Genomic DNA, 22236 nt, shown 5'->3' with positions numbered 1-22236 from the left:
GAGCAAGTTCTGTAAGGATTATATTTTTAATCTTTTAGTAGGATAGATGAAAAGCAAATGAGCAGAAAGAAAATCCTCATTTCTTTTTTCCTGAAGCACAGAATACATTAGTTCTCTATACTAAGGAGAGTGAAGAAACTCTTACTACCCTACAATGATCATCAACTTGAACTTGGTCAAAGGTGCTGCCATTCTAGTATGGCTCTTTCTTATAACTGTAATCTTAATTCTTTTCTTCTCTCTCTCTCTCTCTCTGTCTCTCTCTTTCTCTCTATCTCTCTATCTCCCCCGCTTTCTCTCTCTCTTGTGTGTGTGTGTATGTAGGCAAGTATGCATGCATATACATTTCAAATTCTAGGGTTTGTATAGAGTGATGAAAAGACTTGTTTAGGAGTTAGTTCTCATCTTGCAAGTAAATTGCACTCTGATTGCCAAGCTTGACAGCATGTTTCTTTACCCACTGATCCATTTTACTGTTCATAAGACTATTTCTGTTTTATAATAGCTTCTTTCCTTGAGATTTCCCAATGACTTGAATTTCAACATTGCATTTTCAGTTTAGCAACGTGCCTTGGATTCCTTTTAATTACAATTAGCTTTTTCTGGAAATACTTGATGCTACTTTTAAGACTTCTAGAATTCATGAGATAGAACTCAATCATTATCTTTCTATTTCAGTGTCAGGTTGAAGCTGGTATGTGGTTTCTTCCCTAATCATTTACCATGTATCTAAATTGTGAGACATTTAGCAACACTAGAGACAAAGATCACAGAGTAATCCAGGACTGACAATGTCTAGGAAAACTAACAATGGAAATAGTCTTCTTAGAGATAAAAAATAAAAATAAATTATACAATAGAGTCTCTATAAATAGCTTACACCAAGTTGGGGGCTGATATTAAAGAGATGAAGCCATGATTGAAGTTGTCCACAATGCAAGTGAAATATTAAAGGAGAGAAATAAAATTTTGCAGTAGTATGAATTTAAAAACAGGCATGATCTACCTTATTCGTGGTCTATAAAAGCTAATGAAAAGTGTAAGACACAGGAACTAGTCAAACATTCTTAGAGACAAAGTAAATATTTTATGATATTTAACAGTGCATAAGGGAAAAGAGCTACACTTGAGTTCTTATAACAACTACTGTCAACTTCCCAATAAATTGTTCTGTATTCATTGGTACTACTAAGAACAGTTCTTATCAAGCCATGGTAATCAAGTCAGGTTATGAAAGTGTGATTTGTTATAAAAGCCAATAAGCTCTTGAAAAGAGATCACTTAAAGGCATTAATAGCAAGAATATTTTGCATCACATCTTTTATTAGCCATTACTTCTCAAAAGTTGATCATTGGCTTTATGAGAAATCTAAATGGATAAGGCAGTGAAGGCAATATTGCTGAGAATTAGCAAGAGTCAATGAAGGTTGTATAGGTATTTCCTAATTAGGAGTCTGTTGCTGTGACAAAACACCATGAACAAAAACAACTTGAGAGAAAGGGGTTTAGATAACTTACTTGATCTTTCCAACCAGTCTATGATTGAGTAAAGTCAGGACATGAAGACAAGCAGAAGTAGGCATGAAGAGCAGAAGCAGGCAGGGCCATTTCGTCCCAGCCTGCTGAACAAGGTTTACTCAGCTGGCTTTCTTATACAATCCAGGACCTCTTTCACAATGGTGGCACAACCCAAAGTTGGATGGGCTCTTCTATATCTATCATTAATCTAGAAAAACACCCACAGATATTACTCACAATCTCCCACACAGGGACATTGCTCATGTACTCACAATCCAATCTTGTGGAACCAACTTTATAATTGATGTTCTGTCTTCCCAGATAACTCTAGTTTGTGTCAAGTTGATAATCTAACCAGCAGAATATATGTCACATTTAAGACCAATCAGGTTACACATAAAAAATGAAGAAAGATGAGAATTAAAAATATGTTTATGGATATATGAGGAAAGTGGAAATGTTAACTTGAATAAGGGTGAAATAAAGACGGGTCTTTCTTTTTTGCATCAGGTAAGAAAAAGCTCCTGGTATCTGAGTCTGTAATAACTTAGTGAATTGGCATGTCTATGCAATTTTCAGGAATGTGTATTTATTAATATTGTTTGATCAATATGATTATAAGAACAGTCATATAAATGCCCCTTTATTGGCTTTACACAGATTTACCTCAAAGAAATTTCAATTTAGCAAAATGATATTCTTCTTTAATCAGACAAATCTGATAGGATAAATGAAAAACAAAAGGGTACAGTGATTACAGAAATGACTGTGTTTGTTTCCATTATTTAAAACCAAATTGTGTTGTTAGTTAAGTGAGGCAAAATGAAAAAAATGCTATAAATATTCAAAATCATCCAAGTTACAAAGGAATATTGATTTAATTATCTGTACTCTGTGTTAGTTGTCTTAATGTCTCCAAAAATAGGTACAGTTGTATTTAAGAGATTAAGCACTGGGAGAATTGAGCCAAAATCCAGCAGTATTAATCTATTATAAGTTAGTATTCATCATATATTCAAATTGGATTGATTCAGTTCCTCAATACTATTTATATTCAATGTATGCACATACATGTATGCATACTGCTCACAGTGAAATGCTTTGTCCTTCATACTCCTGTTTCTAAAGTGGACAGAGAATCTTCCATATTTTAGTAATTAATGTAACAGGAGATTTCTCCCTCAGTGTCATATTGAATGCGACAGAACTGCCATATAACTACACAACTTAGGGATTGATCAATTTGGTGACATTCAGAATGAAGAAGAGAGACACAAAGATATATTGAGCCAGCTCTTCACTCTGTAGGGATGTAGACTCTGAGTACATTCATGGGGAAGGAGCTTTGGTGGATGTTTTTTGTTCCCACTGTCAATATGGACCAGGGGAAGGCTTTGCTGTTCCTATGGATCTTAGACATTGGAGTACTTGACTTGGTTGTTCCCATGTCAAAAACACATATTCACTTGGGAGTTCATTTTTTTATATATTAATTTAATTTATTTTACATATTAATCCCAGTTCCCTCTCCCTCCCTTTCTCCCTCCCTTTCTCCCTCCCTCTTTCCCTCCCTCCCTCCCTTTTTCCCTCTCTTCCACCCTCACATGCACCCCAACCATCCTCCTCTCCCACCCACCCCCCACTGCACCTGGAGGGTGATGCCCTCCAGGAGGGGTCATCTAAATCTGTCAAATCTTTTGGAGTAGGGACAAGGACTTCTCTCCTGTCTCTAGGTTAAAGGAGTAACCCTCCATGGGGGATGTGCCCCAAAGTCCTTTTGGACTTCACTTTTTCTAACACATTCACTCAGTACTCCAGTAGCTCCACAAACTAACTAATGTGTGGTAGTTTATCTTTTACTTTTCTTTTCTGTGGGCAATGTTTGGTCAAAGTCTTCTAAGATTGAACACTTAGTCATCTTCTAGGATCATAAACCTAATATGTGTTCCCTAGAGTTAAACAGAGTAGAGGCAATACATCACCTCTATTGATGCAGAATACTCTGCAGAATTGAATATCATGGATAAGAGTTTTTTGTTGGATAGCTGCAAATCTGCATAACACTGTGGGGGTCAGCTTCAAAGTTGTAGATATACCTAGTTTAAATATAGAACCTCTACTATTTTCAATGTATAGCTAGAGTAGGTTATTTAAATATATAAGCAATACATACTGTTGTATTCATCATTAAAAAGTATTCCTAATTCCCAGAATGCAGACACTGAACTAACAATGTGGCATAACTATTAAAATATATGTAAACAACCATAGTCAGCTATTAAATTCTCTCAATTGCTATGGAAGCCACCTTGAAGATCTTGAGCACAAATAGAGCAGAGATATGCTAGAGGAATGTCAACACCTATGAAAATAATAAACTCTGCATCGTAGTTCAGCTTTATCCAAACATCACAATGTTTAACAGAAAGGAATTTCTTTATACACTCTTCAGAGATAACACTATCTATAGATGATAGGATATGTTTAGCCAATCTACATTAGAAGTGAGTTAATGAAAATATGCAAAATCTCTCAGAGTAATCCTAACACTGTATTTTACTTCTCTGTTTTGAAAAAGAATTGGAAATACTGGCAACAATTACATTCTTTTATACAACAGGCATCAAGAAATGGCTTACTGAATATATGTCACTGGGACACTGTTCTCATCCCAACTGCTTTGAGTCTTCATCTTAATTTGGATTACATTAAGTAAGAATTCAATTTTATCAAAGAAAGTATAGCACAAATCATAAGTGTCAACTCTCATAGTTCTAGGCTTTAACAGACTAAGATGAATGACTTAATCATTGAATAAATCATTACTAATCATAATGTGTTCATGTGCATGGACTGTGGAATTGAGACTAGAGGCACTGCAGCCTGCCCAAAACTAATTGCTAAGAATGTGCCAGATGTTGTAAAATCTGGACACATTTGTGATAATCGTGCAAATTTGGTATGAAGCTAAGAATGCATGATTTAAAGGCACAATCTATATTTCCGACATTATAGGTCAAAGATATATAGTAAGTATAGAGAGTCTTTATTAATATTATAAAAGGTTATTTCCCCTTATACTAAAAACCATTTTTTCATCTTTTATGTCTTTATCCTAATAGAGCTTGCCTTGACTATAAATTTCAACACTCATCCAAAGGACATCAGTTAGTTGAAAAATAAGAAATCAGGTTTAAGTTTGAATATCATTCTCTTTATCTCAGATATTAACAGAAAACCCCTGCCTTATAATCAAAAATACATAATACAATGGAATGTTTTTTCCCTTAAATTCTAAGATTTTTAAGACAGAAACAGTATGCTAAAAGGAGAAAAATATGCCTTGGCACTTTCTGATTCATTTAAAATTAAGCTACACATCTCCACATTAAATAATAAGCAAACATTACTTAGAGGTTATGGGTATCAATATTTCCATTTTCTATGCATTGTTATGGTAATAAAGCCTTTTAGTCAAGGAAAATATGAAGCCATAAACTTTAATGCTCTATTTGAGGAGCAATTACAGCAAATTATAAGCAACTGGGTTGCACAAAATAGCAATGAATAAAATTTTAAAGTATAATAATGTACCGTAATCATTTATATGGCTGATACTATCCACTTATTTTAAGCGTTAGCTTTTCTAAAGCTTGGGTTATGTTGAGAAAAACCTAACCAGCAAAGAGAAGAAAATAAACAAAATGGGAAAAAAAAATGGAGGAAGAAATAAATCTATAGCATTGACTGACAGTTTTAGCATGTTTATATTAAGTGAAGGTTTTCAAAGAACTGCCCATTCAAAGCCACAGGTGAAGAGAACAGTAATTGGATCTTGATGAGCTTGGTGACAAATTCATGGTGCTGGTTCCTGAAAGCAATTAAGATCCCTTATTTCCGCATGTGATGAGCAGTGGGTAGTCTTTTAACAACTAATTTCATTCTTTATAGATTTTATTTCCATGAATGAGTCCTCTAAGTATCTAGGACTCATAGAATTGACTAACTGCTGTGAGAAGTTTCATAATCTCACAGTTAATAGACAGAAAGATTTACTGAATCTGAAAAGAAAAAAAAGTGAAAGGGAATGAAAATATGGCCAAAGAGTGGCCAGACCTAAATAGAGTGAGAGAGACCAAAAGATTAAATGTGTATGTATACTATTGTGGGATAGTTGTACAGTATGTTAAGATACATTGCTGTGATTAATGTAATAAAAAATTAAGTGGCCAAAGCTAGGTACAAGGTATAGGTGGGACTTCCAGGATGAGAGAGAATTCTGGGAAGAAGGCAGTCACCATCAAGACTTGGGGGAAGCTGGGTAGACAGTATGCCAAATTTCAGAATGTAGATCAGTATAAATATGTTAATTTATGTTGTAAGAACTATTGGGACAAGCTTCAGCTAAGGCTAAACTTTGATAATTAATAATAAGTCTCTGTGTCATTATTTGTGAGCTGGAAGCCCAAAGAAAACTCCATCTTTAATATATGATTGTTTTCTTGAATGTATTTATGTTTTCCAGGTTCATCTACAGTGTGTGAAAAATCAACACAGGGTCTTCAGATTCCCTAGTACTGTAGTTATGGATGATGGTGAACCACCATCTGGGTAGCAGAAACCAAACCTGGGTAGGATACAGGAGCAAAAAAAAAGACCTTTTCTTATTGAGCATTCCCAGCCCTGACAGGGAGATTTTGATAACCTAGAAGCAAGAGCATACTTTTCTCAATTTCCTTTACAACCTAAAAATTGTTACAGTAAAAAATCAGTTCTACATCATCTGCTCTTGTTCATGTGTTTTTCCAGGACCTTTGTTCTCAAAGTCTCAGTGTCTCTCCCTCACTGACTGAGAGATTTCTAATAAGGAGAAACAAAAACAAAACAAATAATCACAATAACTTCACCTATCTCAGGTTGTTGCTCTTGTTCCCTAGAAGATACCTTTTGTTGACTAGATTATACATCTTTTCATTTAAGAGTAACCCTTTAACCAGTTGAGATTCTTTCAGTAAATTCTCTTGCTTTTCCAGAAAAAGCAGATGGTCATTGTTATTAAAAAATTAAAATACTGCATTTTAATGGTTTACAAATAGTGTTTTTGAATGTCTTTTATATTGCTATTAAATGCCTCTATACATGTTCTGGGTGGGAGAATCTGCTTCTTGGCTGCCTTTGTTTGCTTGGGTTTCTATTTTGAACATTGCTTAGAAAGAGTTACACTGGGGATTATTCTATTAATACCTGGAGTAGATTTAGTGGTCTTATTTTCTTTGTGATACACAGCACAGAACATTTACCAAGCAGAATATATTTTCTAGAAAATAACATATTTCTTTCTTTCTTTCTTTCTTTCTTTTTATTTAGAGACTTGTAGAGCTGGGAAGAACAGTCCTTTGACAAACATAGACATGCCAGTGCCCTTTGCTGGGGACATGGGCTGTGCTAGCATGAACCTACTTGCTTAGGGAAGCACTCTGACCTTGTTGAAGTCTAGATGCAATAACCTCTACATTCCTGCCCTAAGACAAGGAGCAGGAAGACAGGATCTGCCTCTGAATTGTAAGGCCCAGCACGAGCAGGGGGTCAGTGCTCTTGGGAGCATATGCATAGTTGGAGCTCCCTGTATCTTTTGACAAAATATTATTAATTGGTTTTCCAGCAAATGAAATCAATAAAGCTCTCTCATCTATATTATAGATATAGATATAGATAAAAAATCATTCACCTCCAACCATTTGCTATCCATAGAAGACCTTGCTACACACTGGCCTTGGGAACAAGAGAGGTGGAAAACTATCACCATCCTTCCCTGACTGCAGCACACAAGCATCTTCCCCTGCATCCCACCTGGGCAGTACAGTAAAACTGATCCTGTTGACAGTGATGTTGACAATCCAAACCTGAGAGCATGAGAGTAGGAGAGCTGATCCTGAACATCTTTCTCTGCCTTGTGGTGGCATGGGTGAGGGAAAGATGTCCTCCGTCTGTCCCTTGCTATTTATGGCAGGTAAGAGAGTGAAAGTGACCTGCCTTCTCAAAGAAATGACAGAAAGAAAGAGCAGAAGTATGCAGAGATGGCACACTTTGTCAGGTCCCTAAAGGACAGGATCAGGCTTGCCTGTATTACAATTGTCTTTTAACATAATTCTTGAGTCAACAAGTACAAGTGTGCTAAAAATAAATGTTTCCTTTTATCTTGAGGTAATTGCATAGCCTGTTTTTCCCAGATAAATTCAATTACTGGTCAATGATTTGCTTTCTTAAATCATCTTCATGACCACAGATTTCAGATTTTAGCTTTTGGTGACAGCATGAACTAACCCTTGCTATACATGAATTGCTTCTGAATGCTACTCAATGTCTGTCATTTTTCTAGTCCTAGCCATTGGGTCTAGACATTTGAAATTTGTCCTTAGGTAGCCTCGTAGACACAGATGCTCCAAGACATTCCCAGAAGTTCTCTATTAACTACCTGATGACTGTTCAGATATCGAAGTGGATTGTTTCTTTCAAGTAATTACTCAATTTTCAATTTGCCTAGACATAGAAACCTTAAAGAGAAGTAACTGTAGAAATCTGAGTTGTGCTAGGATCTCCTAAAATTCCACTCACAGGAAGGACAGTCCTATCATCATTTTGACCCTGTAGCACACTTTGCTTTTAAACCTAAAGAGACAAAATTGTAATCTTAATGGTAACAATGACGAATGTACACTGTTTTGAAGTCATTACTTATTTTTCATTTCTGGCCTTTCTTTGATTTTCATTTATTATGGGACTAGATTGAAATGCCTAAGGTTAATAAGACAATTAACTTTATACATGATACAAATCACAAAGATTGTTTTACTGTAATTAACCATGGTGACTTCTAGCAGAGTTTTTACACTCATAAATTCATTTTTTTTCAGAAGTATTCATGGCTTAAGGGAATTATTTTGAAAGTTTAAAAGCATACAAAACAGCCAAATGTAGGAATATTTAATTAGCTTTTGTTATAGGAGGTGAAGCAATATGAAATGCAAGTTTGCACTCATCAGCAGTCTATCAGTTTTTAAACAGACACAGGCATTCACCTGAGAGTTTTTGGAATGCTTTGAGAATCTCCTATTTGACCTTTGCTTATGTCTGTTTTTCATACATGCTTATATGACTGTTGTATTTAAAATGCTACTTTTCTGTTGATAGTGTCTGATTTTGTTGCTTTATATGGAGCATTTGGAGAAATTTGAAAAGATGCAACCTATAGCTTGTGCACAAAACTGGATTTCAGAAATTGAAGAGCTGTAATGTGCTTTCTTCTTACAATGAATCTTGTCAGTGCTTCATGCAAATCACTTCATAATGGGAAGACTTAGATCTTTGAAGATATAACCACTGTCAAGGATTTCCTGGCTTTCCCCTCTTACATATGCTTGGGACTTTAGCATAGCATTCTTACAGCCGCAAGTCCTTCAGAAGAGAAAATAGGAAGTAAACTTCAGCCTAAAAGTCTGAGACAAGCTAGAGTAGCAAAATGTATAGACAAACACATACATATGTGTATGGATGTCATTTTAAGTGACTTCCTTTGAAGAGTTAAAGAGAATACAATGTCATTTTGCTGAATCCTATCTGAAAAACAAGTCTTTTTTTTTTTTTAAATTGAACTAATACATAAAGATTGTACTTATTTATGTGTATTTTCAAAACGTTAAACACATCACTAGAGTATTTACTTTTGAGACCTCTGCCAGTATTGAGTGAGGCAGTAATTAATTTGCCTCCCTGCTATCGTATGAAATTCTTTTTCATGTAATGTTTTTGAGCATATCTATGTTTACTTCTTCCTTTTTCTAGAATGACACAATGACATGTCTCTGTACACTGGTGTCCTAATTAGTTTATCTTCTGACATAATTTTAATTAGCTTTATGATATTGCTCGCTGACTTTTCCTCATTGACAATTGCTACTGAGTTTTGAAGAAAATGGTGACTTTCTTGTATTGTAACCTCATTTACTTTTTTAAAAAACTCTTCACATCTATCAAAAATTAAGTGTTTTCATTTTTACTAATAGGAGGCCGAGGTTCACGGAAAACAGTGGCTTTTCCCCCATGGTCATCCCTTTTTGACATCTCGGCTTGGGTTAGAGATCTAAAGTGTCTGCACAGGGCTCATCATTCTAAAAAGTGGCTTTATTGCACTCACTATAAGAACATGGAATTCCCAACCATGTCTGCAGACTGAATCAGTGGCCTTGAGGGAGCTGAGCTTAGTGTTTTGCTGCTTAGTTCTTTGCCTGATGTCAGTAGATAGTGCTGTGAAGATTTTCTTATATTATCTTACACTATTTATTTACAAGAGCTTTTCTGTTCTTCTAAATTGGAAACATACTTCTCATTCGTTCAGCAATTATTGAGTTACCCTCATGGGTTTGCATATACGGATTGTTGTAAGATGCTAAACATTTAATATATACACAGTCTCATTCCCAAATTACCTGAAAGATGTAAAGTAGTATTTAGGGATTTAGTATTTGTGAAGAATACATTTTTCTTGTTTTTTGTGTTATCCCAGAGTTCTAAATTATAATTTAAATCAGTTATGGAAAACCAGCATGTAATCTCTAACTCCCACACCTGCTTTTAACTTAAAAGAAAATGCAGAGAAAGTATTGGAATCAGATATATCTACTACGTTGTTTCTGCAACTGAAATAACCATATTCACTTTGAAAAATATAACTAATATACTTAAAAACCGAAGAAGAAAAATGCCAAACTTTCAAACATATGTTCCAATGATTTTTGAAATAAAATTTCAGATGTAACTAGAGCCAAATGAAGGAAGAGATTACAATATATGGAAATAATTTTCAAAGTCCAACTAACTAGACTAAATCTTCACATCCCATAAAGTAAATATAAATAGATATAACTAGAGAAAATAATCTTCAGTGAAATAATCCAGACCCATAAAGATAAATATAGTATATATCCATGTGTCTGCTTATATGAAAATATTAGCTATTCAATTAATGATAACAAAGCAACAATGCATGGTCCTGGAGAGATTAGGTACAGAAAAATATAGGGGAGACCCATGGATCTCTCTTGGGTGATTAGTAATAGTATGGATTTTATAGGTGAACTGAGGTCAAGGGGAATTGTTATGTCCCAAGGAAAAAATGTTGTTGAGGAAGAAAATATGGTAAAAGACAAACAGAATTGAGGGGTGGTATGGAAATCTATTATAGTGGAAACTTCATAAAATATATGATGGTGGTCCTAGTGAAGCCTCTAAATAATGAGGAAGACAGATTTCAAACTAGCCATCTCTTATCATCAAAGATTTTAATATTGTGACTGGGTTACACCTATTTGAGTTGTTTTACAATGGGGTACCAAGGAAATCTCCAAACAACCCTGGCTATTTCCAAGGCAATAGGTTGCTCTCCATAAACTGACAACAAGGTTCTATTGCTGAATATAACACCCACACAACTTAATTTGGTGCCTATTTTGATTCCTATGTTCTAGTGTCTTTGGTATGGGAATGATCTCACAGCCTTCCAAAAGAGAAACAATCACCAACCAAGTCACAAATGCTTTGATTACAATCTGTCTTTGTGGCAATTGTGGCACAAATTTGTGGGAATAACCAAAAAATATGTTATTTCAATTAGAACCCATAGATTTGGTGAACAATAAGCAGAAAATAGGTAGCCCATAGATCCAAGTTAGAACCAAATAATACTGGTCTACTAAGAAAAAAATTGGTTAAATGAATTAATTTTCTTAATTCAGACATCAGCAGAGATCTCTCCTGTAGCAACTGTGAACAAATATAGTGACACACAGCCAGAAACACACACACACACACACACACACACACACACGAGGGAGAGAGAGAGACCTTAGAACACAGCTCTAAATGAGATGTCTCCATCCAACCCTTCTCTCAGAGTTCAGGAAACTCTACAGAAGAGAAGACAGAGTGTAAGAGCCAGGGGTCAAGGAGAAAAACAGGAGAACTACACTCTAAATCAACTCAGCAAATCTTATACGAATTCAAAGAGCCTGAAGCAGCAAGCACAGGGGTGTATATAGGTCAGGACCAGGTCCTCTACTCATACATTAGAGTTTTCAGTTTATAATTTCTATGGGACTCCTGAATTGTGTGAATGAGTGGCTCTCTGATTCGTGTGTCTTCTCTTCAGAATCCCCTCCTTCTGTTGATTAGCTGCATCCAACTTCAGTAGGATGGTTTTTGTTTTATCTTACTATATTTTGTTTTGTCATGTATGGTTGTTATCTGTGCTTTTGTATTGAGAGACAGTAAAGGAGTATATCCAAGTGAAAGGGGAGGTGGGGAAGTATTGGGAGGAGTACAGAAGGGGAAACTGTAATCAAGATATATCATATGAGAAAAGAAACTGCCTTCAATAAAAGGAAAAAAAATAAATCATGTCATAGTGTAAAATAACGGCATTATCTTTAGCTAAAAAATTATATTAGATATTTTTATTTATAAATGTAATTATATATAAGTGTAAATATATATATATATATAATTAAATACATAAAAAACAGAACATTAAACATTTTGTATTGGGGAACTGTATTTGTTACTTTTCCTCTTGATCTAATACTATCCTTGGAGCATATATTTAAAGAAAGAAGGCTTTATTTCACCTGACAGTTTGATGTTGACAGTCCATCATGGTGAATATGATGTGGCAGTAGGGGGTTTGAGGCATCTGGTCATATTGCATCTATAGCTAGGATGCCTTTTTGTCCAACCTTGGACCCCAATCCATGAAATCCTTATGATTACTCTCAGGAGAAGTCATCCTGTCTGATATAATATAATCTAGAGAATCCCTGACAGACATGTTCAGGAGCGTCTCCCCTGGGTGATAATCTATCTTCATCACCACAGGAACTATGATTATATCTTTACAAAGAGTTTTTAAATAAAATGGCTTTTAAATAACTTTTTTTTTTTCAGAAAATTGGTTCTTGAGCCATCCAGGTAAAGTTTATGCCATCTGTCACACATGTACTTGGCCACCCTGTGGTCATGGGAAAGTTATGTAGTCTTGCCATTTGCATGGTATGTATGCCATCTATCTCAGTCTCAATGACACCATTTAAACAGTGGTAATGTTAACCTACCATATATGCTTAAAGTTAGTCAAAGTATCTAAGGACACTGAATATCTCCTCAAAAGGGTTCTTTAAAAAATCTGTTACTGCATTCACATACAATTTAGAGCATGAAGATGTGGCCAAAAGTAGATTAACAAAGAAAGGGTTTTGATCCACATAATATGTCATTTTTATGAAATATACTCTGTCCATGTTCTTATGAAGGGTTACTTTTTGACTTTTATTGGAGTGGGAACTTTTTAAACATTTCTTGATTGCTTTGATTGATTCAAGACCATGACACTAAAGAGTTCCTATAATTGTAACATTGAACAATGCCAGTCAATCAGTCAGCCTCTCATAACGTCTTAAATCTTAAAAGAGAAAATGTGAACTGTTTCTCTCAGGGTTCAGTTAGATTCACTTGACATCTCAAAAGCTAAGAAAATTTATCTTTTATCCCTCCATTTCAAACATAAAATTAATGACTTTGCAGCCACACTGATGAGAGCAGCACTTTCAATGTCTTTGATGAAATAAAAAGAACAGTAGCAGTTGTGGATGGCCCCTTATGAAGAGGCCCCAAGACAGTGGAGTTCTTAAAACACAGATTTATGTTGTCAAGAATTTCAAACCTCCTACTGGAGTCCAGAGACGCCTCCAGGAACATCCCACTTATTCTTCCAGAATCAAAAGCACTGGACAACATCACAATTGAGTAAGAGAATGGTACCCAGGAATTAGCCCTGAGAAATTGTCCCCCACTATCTAATTGTTCCAACAGTCTAGTTTTCTCAATCCTGGATAATGATATGAATGTCTCTACCCCACTGCTGAAAGCATATTCCTTGCTAAGGTCACTCAGCAGCACATCCTGCTTCTCATGTGTTTATCATTTACTATTGTTTTAAAGCTATTGGAGGGCCAGCCTCTTTCTGATGTTATAAAGTATGTTTAAAAATGATGAGTGAATAAATATCCTCTGTAGCAAAGCATTCATTTAATTTAGAATTGGTGTCTTTTGTTCTAATAATAATTTAGGGGATATTATGAGTTGTCATCCTTTTCCCTTTTCTTAATTTCCTCTCAGTCTTTGTTGAAATTGTTAATATGATTAAAGGAGAGACTATGGAATGACACCTAGCTTGCAAAATACAAATATTAAATGCATAAATTAGAAAAACTCAAATCAAATTGTTTACTAATATCCATTAATTCCATTTGTTTAAAAATGATTTATTATTGTTGTTGTGGGGGATATAATGTATGTGAGGATGTACCCTGTCACAATGCATGTATGTAGGCTTGAGGACACCTTTTGTGGGTCTATTCTTTTACTTCATTGTAGACTCTTGGGTCTATCTAACTTGTTGAGCAAAACTTCAAGAAATGAATCATCTTGCCTGCCTTCTAATAATTCTTAATCTCGAGATTTTCCTTATATATGTTTCTGCTTTTTCTTTCTTTCATAATATTTATTTATTTAGGAAACCAATTTTATAACTACATAAATGGTACCTTCTTTGGAAGACAATTTCATTATATACTGTAGAGCACCTGCATATATGAAATAAGCTTTAATTCTCAGGTCATTAAATGAAGTTCCCAGAATATATATGTCGTTTGTATAGAAATCTTCTGCCTGTCTCAAAACTATCCTTGGCTTAACATGTAAGATTTGTATTACTAGAAAATAGTGTACATCAGGATATCAAAAACTTAGATTAGAATTTTAACCACCTTGGCTCTTACTAGTTATATAATTTTAAATACTCAACATTAGACTATTTTCCATATAATTTCATTTTAATATATTAGTTTGTTTATAAATATACACATTTAAAATAACTCACAAGTCTAAATGGATAGTGTTGAGAGAATTCATTTGAAATCAAATATTTATCTACTAAAATAATTTGTACACCTCAAAATCCTTGCTAACCTGATTTAAAAAAAGAAACTCTGGAGGACAAAAGAGTAAAATCCTTTTAGACATGTGTGCTTTTGCATGTGTCGATGTTGACATGCATTTAAATGTCCTAGTGCCCTGATACAGTCTAGATACTTTTACTTGTGTATTAAGAGAAAAACTACACAAAATTAGATAAATTACAGAAACTATTGAATTAACAGACCCTTTACAGTGATAGTCCATTGTGTCAGAAAATAATCTGGAATTGAAAATCTGCAATTTTGGGAAAAAAATATGGAAAGTTTGTGGTAAATATTTTTGCACAAGAGATAATGGTTTCTATATTCAGTCCCATACTATTTAAATAAAGCCAAGCCTTATATTGATTTAATTTTCTATTAAATCAGAGAAAATACCACATAGAAACAAAGCTGTTAATTGTTGCAATCTATGTAGATGCTAGGCGAGAAAGCATTGGTAAGATTACGGAAAGTGGAAAGTGGTTCGGAGACCTTTGATGACTGCTTAGGTCTGTTTAAATTGCTTATATGTCCTTGATTTACTTTTGGCAAGTGATATTTACCGAGAAAATTACCCATGGTTGGTAAAGGTATGGTTTAGATGGGATATAGGTAGATTAGCTTATTTTCTTGAGAATTTGAGTAAGAATGAGATAGTATTTTACGGCTTACATTGTGTATTCTTATGTGGTAAGCTATGTAAAATTAAGTTTATATTTTGTTATATTGTGTTAAATGTTTCCACTTATAATATTTTATGCACATTATTTTTTACCATATTCTATGTATGTATACTTTTCCTGTATTCAAGACATTTTGTATATTGATACAATTTGGGATATTTATCTTGCTGCCCTTTATAGTTCTACCTCTTGTCTTGACACTTATACTCTACCTCTATTTTAGGGATTTACATGTAGGTATATGTAAATAGTTATATTGTTTAAGTATTTGTTCCTGCTTTACTCAGGAAAGTTTTAATCAGTCTTTTTAGCTAAGTTCCCGAGTATTACAGATTATCTTCACTCACATTTCCTGTACCCATGAGATTAGTCAGATATAGATGCTTAATCTTCAATCACTTCATAGACATGCAGAACATGGCATTTAAATGTTTTAATATTAGTACTCCATTGACATGAGACACTGTTGCTCCTGACAGCACCGTGCACTTTCCCGAAAATATGTTGGACACTGTTGTTGCTCCTGCTGGAGTTCAATCTCGCCTCGGCTAATGGCCTGTTGGGCATAGAATTGCCCCCACCTTGACCACTGATTTGGACATGCAGTCCTATATGCTTGCAGGAGACAAATATAGAAGACTGCTTGACCTTGCCAAGTCAGGGTAAGACAGCCATTCTATTTCCCTGCTGTTGTTGTGGTCTGTCAAGTTCTCTTGGCCTTAGCCAAATCTGGGTGTACCAACGTCGCTGTGAGACCTAGGGTGACTGTTCAGGTGGCTTGCTGTTTCTGTCCTTGCTGCACATTTTGGAAGTTGTCCATCCACATTTCCTGTCTACTCTAGTATTGTTAATTTCCTTCTCAGGTCTTGATGAGGTTGAAGATTAAACTATCACAACTCTTATTCTCTCTTCCTAGTTAGATATATTAGGTACTAGACTTACGTTTTCCAGCTTAGGACAACTCTATTGTAAACTCCATTATGCCCTCACCCTAGGACTAGATATGTAGGTCATTTTGTTCTCGATTTTCCTTTTCTTAGAGCACACTTGTTATTCACTGTTTTGTATATAGTTTTGTATTAAGCCTAAATCTTTTCTTTAGACTAAAAGGGGAATTGTAGTGAGGTAGTCCTTCTGTAGCACTGACCACGCCCATTGGGGGGTGGAGCGATGGGCGGAGGTGACCTGAGGAAGGAGGTCGGAGGGGGCCAGGAAGGCGCTCTCTTTCTGGCAGGACTCGGACAGGAGAGGATCGGGTTGAATTTCCTGGTGTTCATCTGTCTAGGTTGTAAGTTATTTCTCTCTGAATAAACATCTATTCGGCCTATTTGTTTATCCTGATCCTTATTTACCGCAATACATTTATATTAAATTTTCAAATTTTGTGGAGTATAGGTTTTCAAAGTATGACCTGAAGATTCTCTGGATTTCCACAGTGTTCATTGTTATGTCCCCCTTTTCATTTCTGATCTTGTTAATTTGCATGTTGTCTCTCTGCCTGTTGGTTAGTTTGGATAAATGTTTATTTATCTTGTTGATTTTCTTGAAGAACAAACTGTAAGGAGTAAGGTATTTCTGCCCACCGCTGGTCTTGTCCCACCGCTGCACCTGCCCCAATTAACATACAGAGACTCTGTATTTGATATAATGCTGTTGGTCAGCTACTTGTTTCTTATCAGCTAGCTCTGTCTTAAGTAGTAATCCTTTTCTGTTAATCTAATATTTCCACATGCTTTCATCTTACCGGGGAATGGGGCCTATGTCTGGTCTCACCAGACTCTACATGTTGACTCCTCCTTCCTACTTCCTCTTTCCTCCTTGTCTCCTAGTCCCTCCTCTCTTGCTTTCCTTTTGGCCAACAGTGCTTTATTCAATAACCAGTATGAGAAACATATTTACATAATGACATCTCCCATCAACCAACTCTTTGTTACATTGTGTTCTTTGTTTCGACTTTATTGATTTTGGGCTTCAAATTATTTCCTGACATCTACTCCTCTGGGGTGAGTTTGGTACTTTTTCTTCTAGAGCTTTCAGTTGTGTTGTTAATTCTCTAATGTGACTATTCTCTAGTTTCTTTGTGTGGGCACTTAGTGCTGTAAACTTTCTCTTTATTACTGCTTTCAAAATGTCCCATAAGTTTGGGTATGTTATGTCTTCATTTTCTTTGAATTCTAGGAAGTCTTTAATTTCTTTCTTTATTTCTTCCTTGACCCAGGAATGGTGCAATTGCACATTGTTCAGTTTCCATGAGTTTGTAGAACTTCTGTAATTTGTGTTGTTGTTGAATTCTAACTTTAAAGCATGGTTTTTTGATGAGATAAAGGAGGTTATTCTAATTTTTTCTACCTATTGATGTTTGCAATATTGCTGAGTTTGTGGCAAAAACAATGAGGACCCTAAGAAAGACATACAAAGTCCCTTGGAGAAGTGGAAAGGGACAAGATCTTCTAAGCAAATTGGAAGAATGGGAGGAGGGGAGACAAGAGAGGAAGATAGGAGGAAGAGGAGGTGAGAGGTAGACAAGAGGGAGCAAGAAGATTGAGTCATAAAATGATTAGAGGAGAGCAAAAAAAAGAGATATCATAATAGAGGGGGCCATTATATGGTTGAAGATATATCTGGCATTAGGGAAATGTCCAGAGAGCTACAACAATGACCCCAACTAACACTTTAAGCAATACTGAGAGGCTGTCTTAAATGTCCTCCCTGATAATGAGATTGATGACTACCTTATATGCCATCCTAGAGCCTTTGTCTAGTAATGGATGGAAGAAGCAGACACCCACAACTAAACACTGAGCAGAATTCTTGAAATCCAGTTGCACAGAGGGAGGAGTGATTAGCAAAGAAGTCAAGAACAGGCTGAAGAAACCCAAAGAAAGTGCTGACCTGAACAAGGGGGAGTTCATAAACTCCAGTCTGATAGGTGGGAAACAAGCATAGGACTGACCTTGATTCCCTGAATGTGGTGTTATTTGGAAGGTTAGTTGGGCAATCTATGGGGCCTCTGGTAGTGGCTCAGTATTTATGCTTATATAAATGGATTTTGGGAGCCCATTCCACATAGAGGGATACTCCCTCAGCCTAGACACATGGGTAAGGGCCTGTGCCATGCTGCAAATGATATGACAGACTTTGAAGACTCACCATGGAAAACCTCAACCCCCCTGGGTAATAGAAAGGGGATGCAATGGGAGTTGGTGGGGGGGAACAGGGGAGGATGGACAGGGGGGTGTGGTATTGACTTGTAAAACAAACTTGTTTCAAATTTAAATTAAAATATTATTTAAAAAAAGAAGAAAAAATACACTTGGGAGGGAGAGGGAGGCCTTTATAGAGCAACCTGGTTTTTAAAGAGTTCCAAGACAACCAGAGCTACACAGGAAAATTCTATCTCAATCTAAACCGAACAAAACTGAATAAAGTGAATCATACACAATGTACACACACACACACACACACACACATTACAGACACACTCAATTGACATATACACCAGCATTTCCTCACATATTACAGATATACAGAGGAACAAACTAATAGACATACAGCACCACACACATATTTCAGGGACATATTCTACTGGCACATATAACAGCAACATATTCTCTTTCTCTGTTACAAATAGAACCATCAGAAAAAGGAAGGAAATGTGGGCATGATGACACCAGCACCTAAACTTTTGAGACATAGTGAGAATCTGACTCCAAACAAAGGAGAAACAGAACATATTAGGGGTGTGACACTGTGTGGTCCCTACCAATTGCCATTAAAAAACAATAGGAAGCGAACATAATTAAAATGTTTGCAAGGAAGTGGTGTTCCGTGCCTTTAATCCCAGTACTCAGTAGGCAGAGGCAGGCAAATCTGAGAAAAGCACCCAGAGAGCACTACCAACTGAAAACCACTATACCTGAGTATAGCCCTACCTAGCATCATTATTTTCTGGAATGTAACCTTTCTAGGAGACATTATTGTGGAAAAGAGAAAAATGTAATGCATAGTATGTTTTGAGCTAGGTTATCTGAAGCTTACATTTCAACTTTCAAATATTTTTCCCATAAAAGATAATTGGAAAGTTCAGGCAATAAAAAACATGTTACTGATGACTGACTTCCCAACATGAGTAGATTCTCCTCAGACTTTGCAATTCACATCACAGAATCTCAAATCTAAATTATCATTCCTGATGTTTTAACACAGAATCTGCATATTAGAAGATCATAAAGGATTTGCAAGCAAAGTGTAAGAATGCTCTAGGTCAAGCACTGCACAAATGCTGATAAATGTCAAGATGATTGGGTGGGGTTATTGGCAGTGCCAAGAGTAAAAGAAACTTTAATTACTATTTGTACTAATGTCCTCCTGAAAGAAGTCTACTTTTAACCCAATTATCATTATAAAATACCAAACTTGGATGGAAATAACTGAGTGCTTCTTTGAACTCCCTGACTTTCCCTTGCATAATTCAAACCCCATCACTGCTTCAGGGAAGTGGTTGGACATTCAGAGATGAAAGACAGAATTTCACAGGTAAAATTATTCCAAAGAAAGCTTCATCAATGCCACACTAAGAACCATGTGATGCCTGACCTGGTATTTATTCTATATCCTTAATAGTTGGCTAGAAACCAAGTCATGAAGTTGAAACATCTGCACCAAGGTTTTTAATGAAATGCAGATAATAAAGAAAACTACTCCCCCTTTATTTAGTATTATGGAAAGTTGAATTAAAACAAATGATTGCAAACCACATCTTGTCCCAGAGTCTTTATTCATAGCTGTCATTCTAATACTGACAGCTGGTTACTGCTGAGCAAAATGCTTTATCCCTTAAGCCTCTGTTTATTATCAATAAACAAATCATTGCCTTGTTAGATTAAGATTACTGTGAAAGATATCTTGTACACCTCTGTATTGCCAGTCACAGTTCCTAGAATGAATGACTACGGAACAAATACCCAAACTCTGTTTCTTTCTGATAGATAATTCTCTCAGTTCCAAGTCAACATGATATTTACTGTGTATAGTAATATCAGATGCTTTTGGAGTCTGTTTCTACTGGCATGGCTAATAGACACATTTGTTTCTCACATTAGACATGGAGCATGGCTTGCATGGTATTTTCCTGTGAATATGAAGAGATCCTGGAAATATTCAGGTGCAAGTATGCTCATAGGAAGTCAAAAGTTTCAGCATGCCATCTACAAAAAACACAATTTGAATTTTTCAGAATTTAAGCTGATGAAAGTTGCATTAATTTAAAATTTAGATCAATTGCCTACAAATCTTGTCATCTTAGATCATGACAGATGTTATATTTATCATATTGGTAAATATAATTTTCCCACTGACAGATTTAACAGCCTTCTAGTGATGTGGTTCATCTCACGATGGATAGCCTTGGTGTTGCATCAGCTCTCACTTTGTAAGAATTATCTGCAGTTTTCAAATTTTGCCTAGGGCATTTCCAGGCATGTATTATGCCTTGTATTATGATGACAGTTGCTGTGGATTTGTCTGTAACTATTTCAGTCTGTGCTCTGCAGGCCCATATCATTGTCCTTTCTTCTACTCAGATTTCTAGTGAGAGTGTCTTAGGGTTGTCAAGTAGTTATGGCTTGAAAATAAGTTGGATATACTGTGACTTTCCCAAAGTTATGGTATTACTTGTAACTCCCTTCCCAAAATTTAACTGTACTTAAACACCTTTATCAATTCAGAGATAAAAAAAAAAAATGGGGAAAGGAGTTGCTCCACATCTCTCATTATCATTTACATGATTATGTACCCAGTTACAATTCTCAACAGCATTTATTATAATCCTTCATTAAAATTGACCTATTCCTGCTGCTATACATTCCCTTTGACTTTCTATGCCAAATAAATGTACCAAGTTTGTAGGATCAATAATTTTATGAATTGTAAATTATGACAAACAGAATAAATATATGTTCCTGCTTCAATAAGAACATGAGAATGTTACTTAGAAAGTGAGTGACATGATGATATATTAGGGTCTTTATCCCCATAAATGTAGTAATAATAATTTAATAATATTTTCTCCATCCATTTTTCAGTTGAGGGGCATTTAGGTTGCTTCAAAGTTCTGGCTATCACGTACAATGCTGTTATGAACATAGGTGAACACATGTCCTTGTATGAATGTGCAAGTTTTGAGTATATGCCTAAGAATGGAATTACTGGATCTTGAGGTAGACCTATTTCCATTGTTCTGAGGAACCAACTTAATGATTTCCAAAGTGGCTCTCAATGTGTATCACTTTCTCCACATTCTTTCCAGTATAAACTGTCTTTGGTGTTTTTTTTTTTTTTTTTTTTTTTTTACTTTAGCCATTCTGGCAGGAGTAATTGTTTTGATTGTTTTGATTGTTTGATTGTTTGATTTGCATTTCCTTGATGGATAAGGATGTTGAACACTTTCATATATATATATATATATATATATATACATTTTATATATATATATATATAACATATAGTATATATACGTAAATGTAATTTTTTCTTATTTATATATCAATCCCCATTTCCTTCTATCCCATCCCCCTTCACTCCACAGAGAGGGTGACAGTAGGGATCATAAAAATCTGTCAAGTCATTTGGACTAGGGTGTAGGTCCTCCCTTCTAACTCTATGCTATGGGAGTATCCCTTCATGGGTAATATGCTCTCAAAATCCTTTCCTGCACCATGGATACATACAGGTTCCACTCTCAGAGATCCCTTAGACTGTGCAGCCTTCTAACTGAGACTCACATTCAATTTTCTTTCAGCCTTTTTGAATCCCTCTATTGAGAATTATCTATTTAGTTCTGTACCCAATTTTTAATCGGATTATTTCATATTTTTTTTAACTAGCTTCTTGAGTTCTTTGTATATTTTAGAGAACAACCTCTGTCAGATGTGGGGTTGGTGAGCATCTTTTCTTAGTCTGTGGGCTGC

The sequence above is a fragment of the Phodopus roborovskii genome, unplaced genomic scaffold, assembly GCF_943737965.1.
Source record: "Phodopus roborovskii unplaced genomic scaffold, PHOROB, whole genome shotgun sequence".
NCBI classification, from domain to species: Eukaryota; Metazoa; Chordata; class Mammalia; order Rodentia; family Cricetidae; genus Phodopus; species Phodopus roborovskii.
This window is presented reverse-complemented; position numbering follows the sequence as displayed.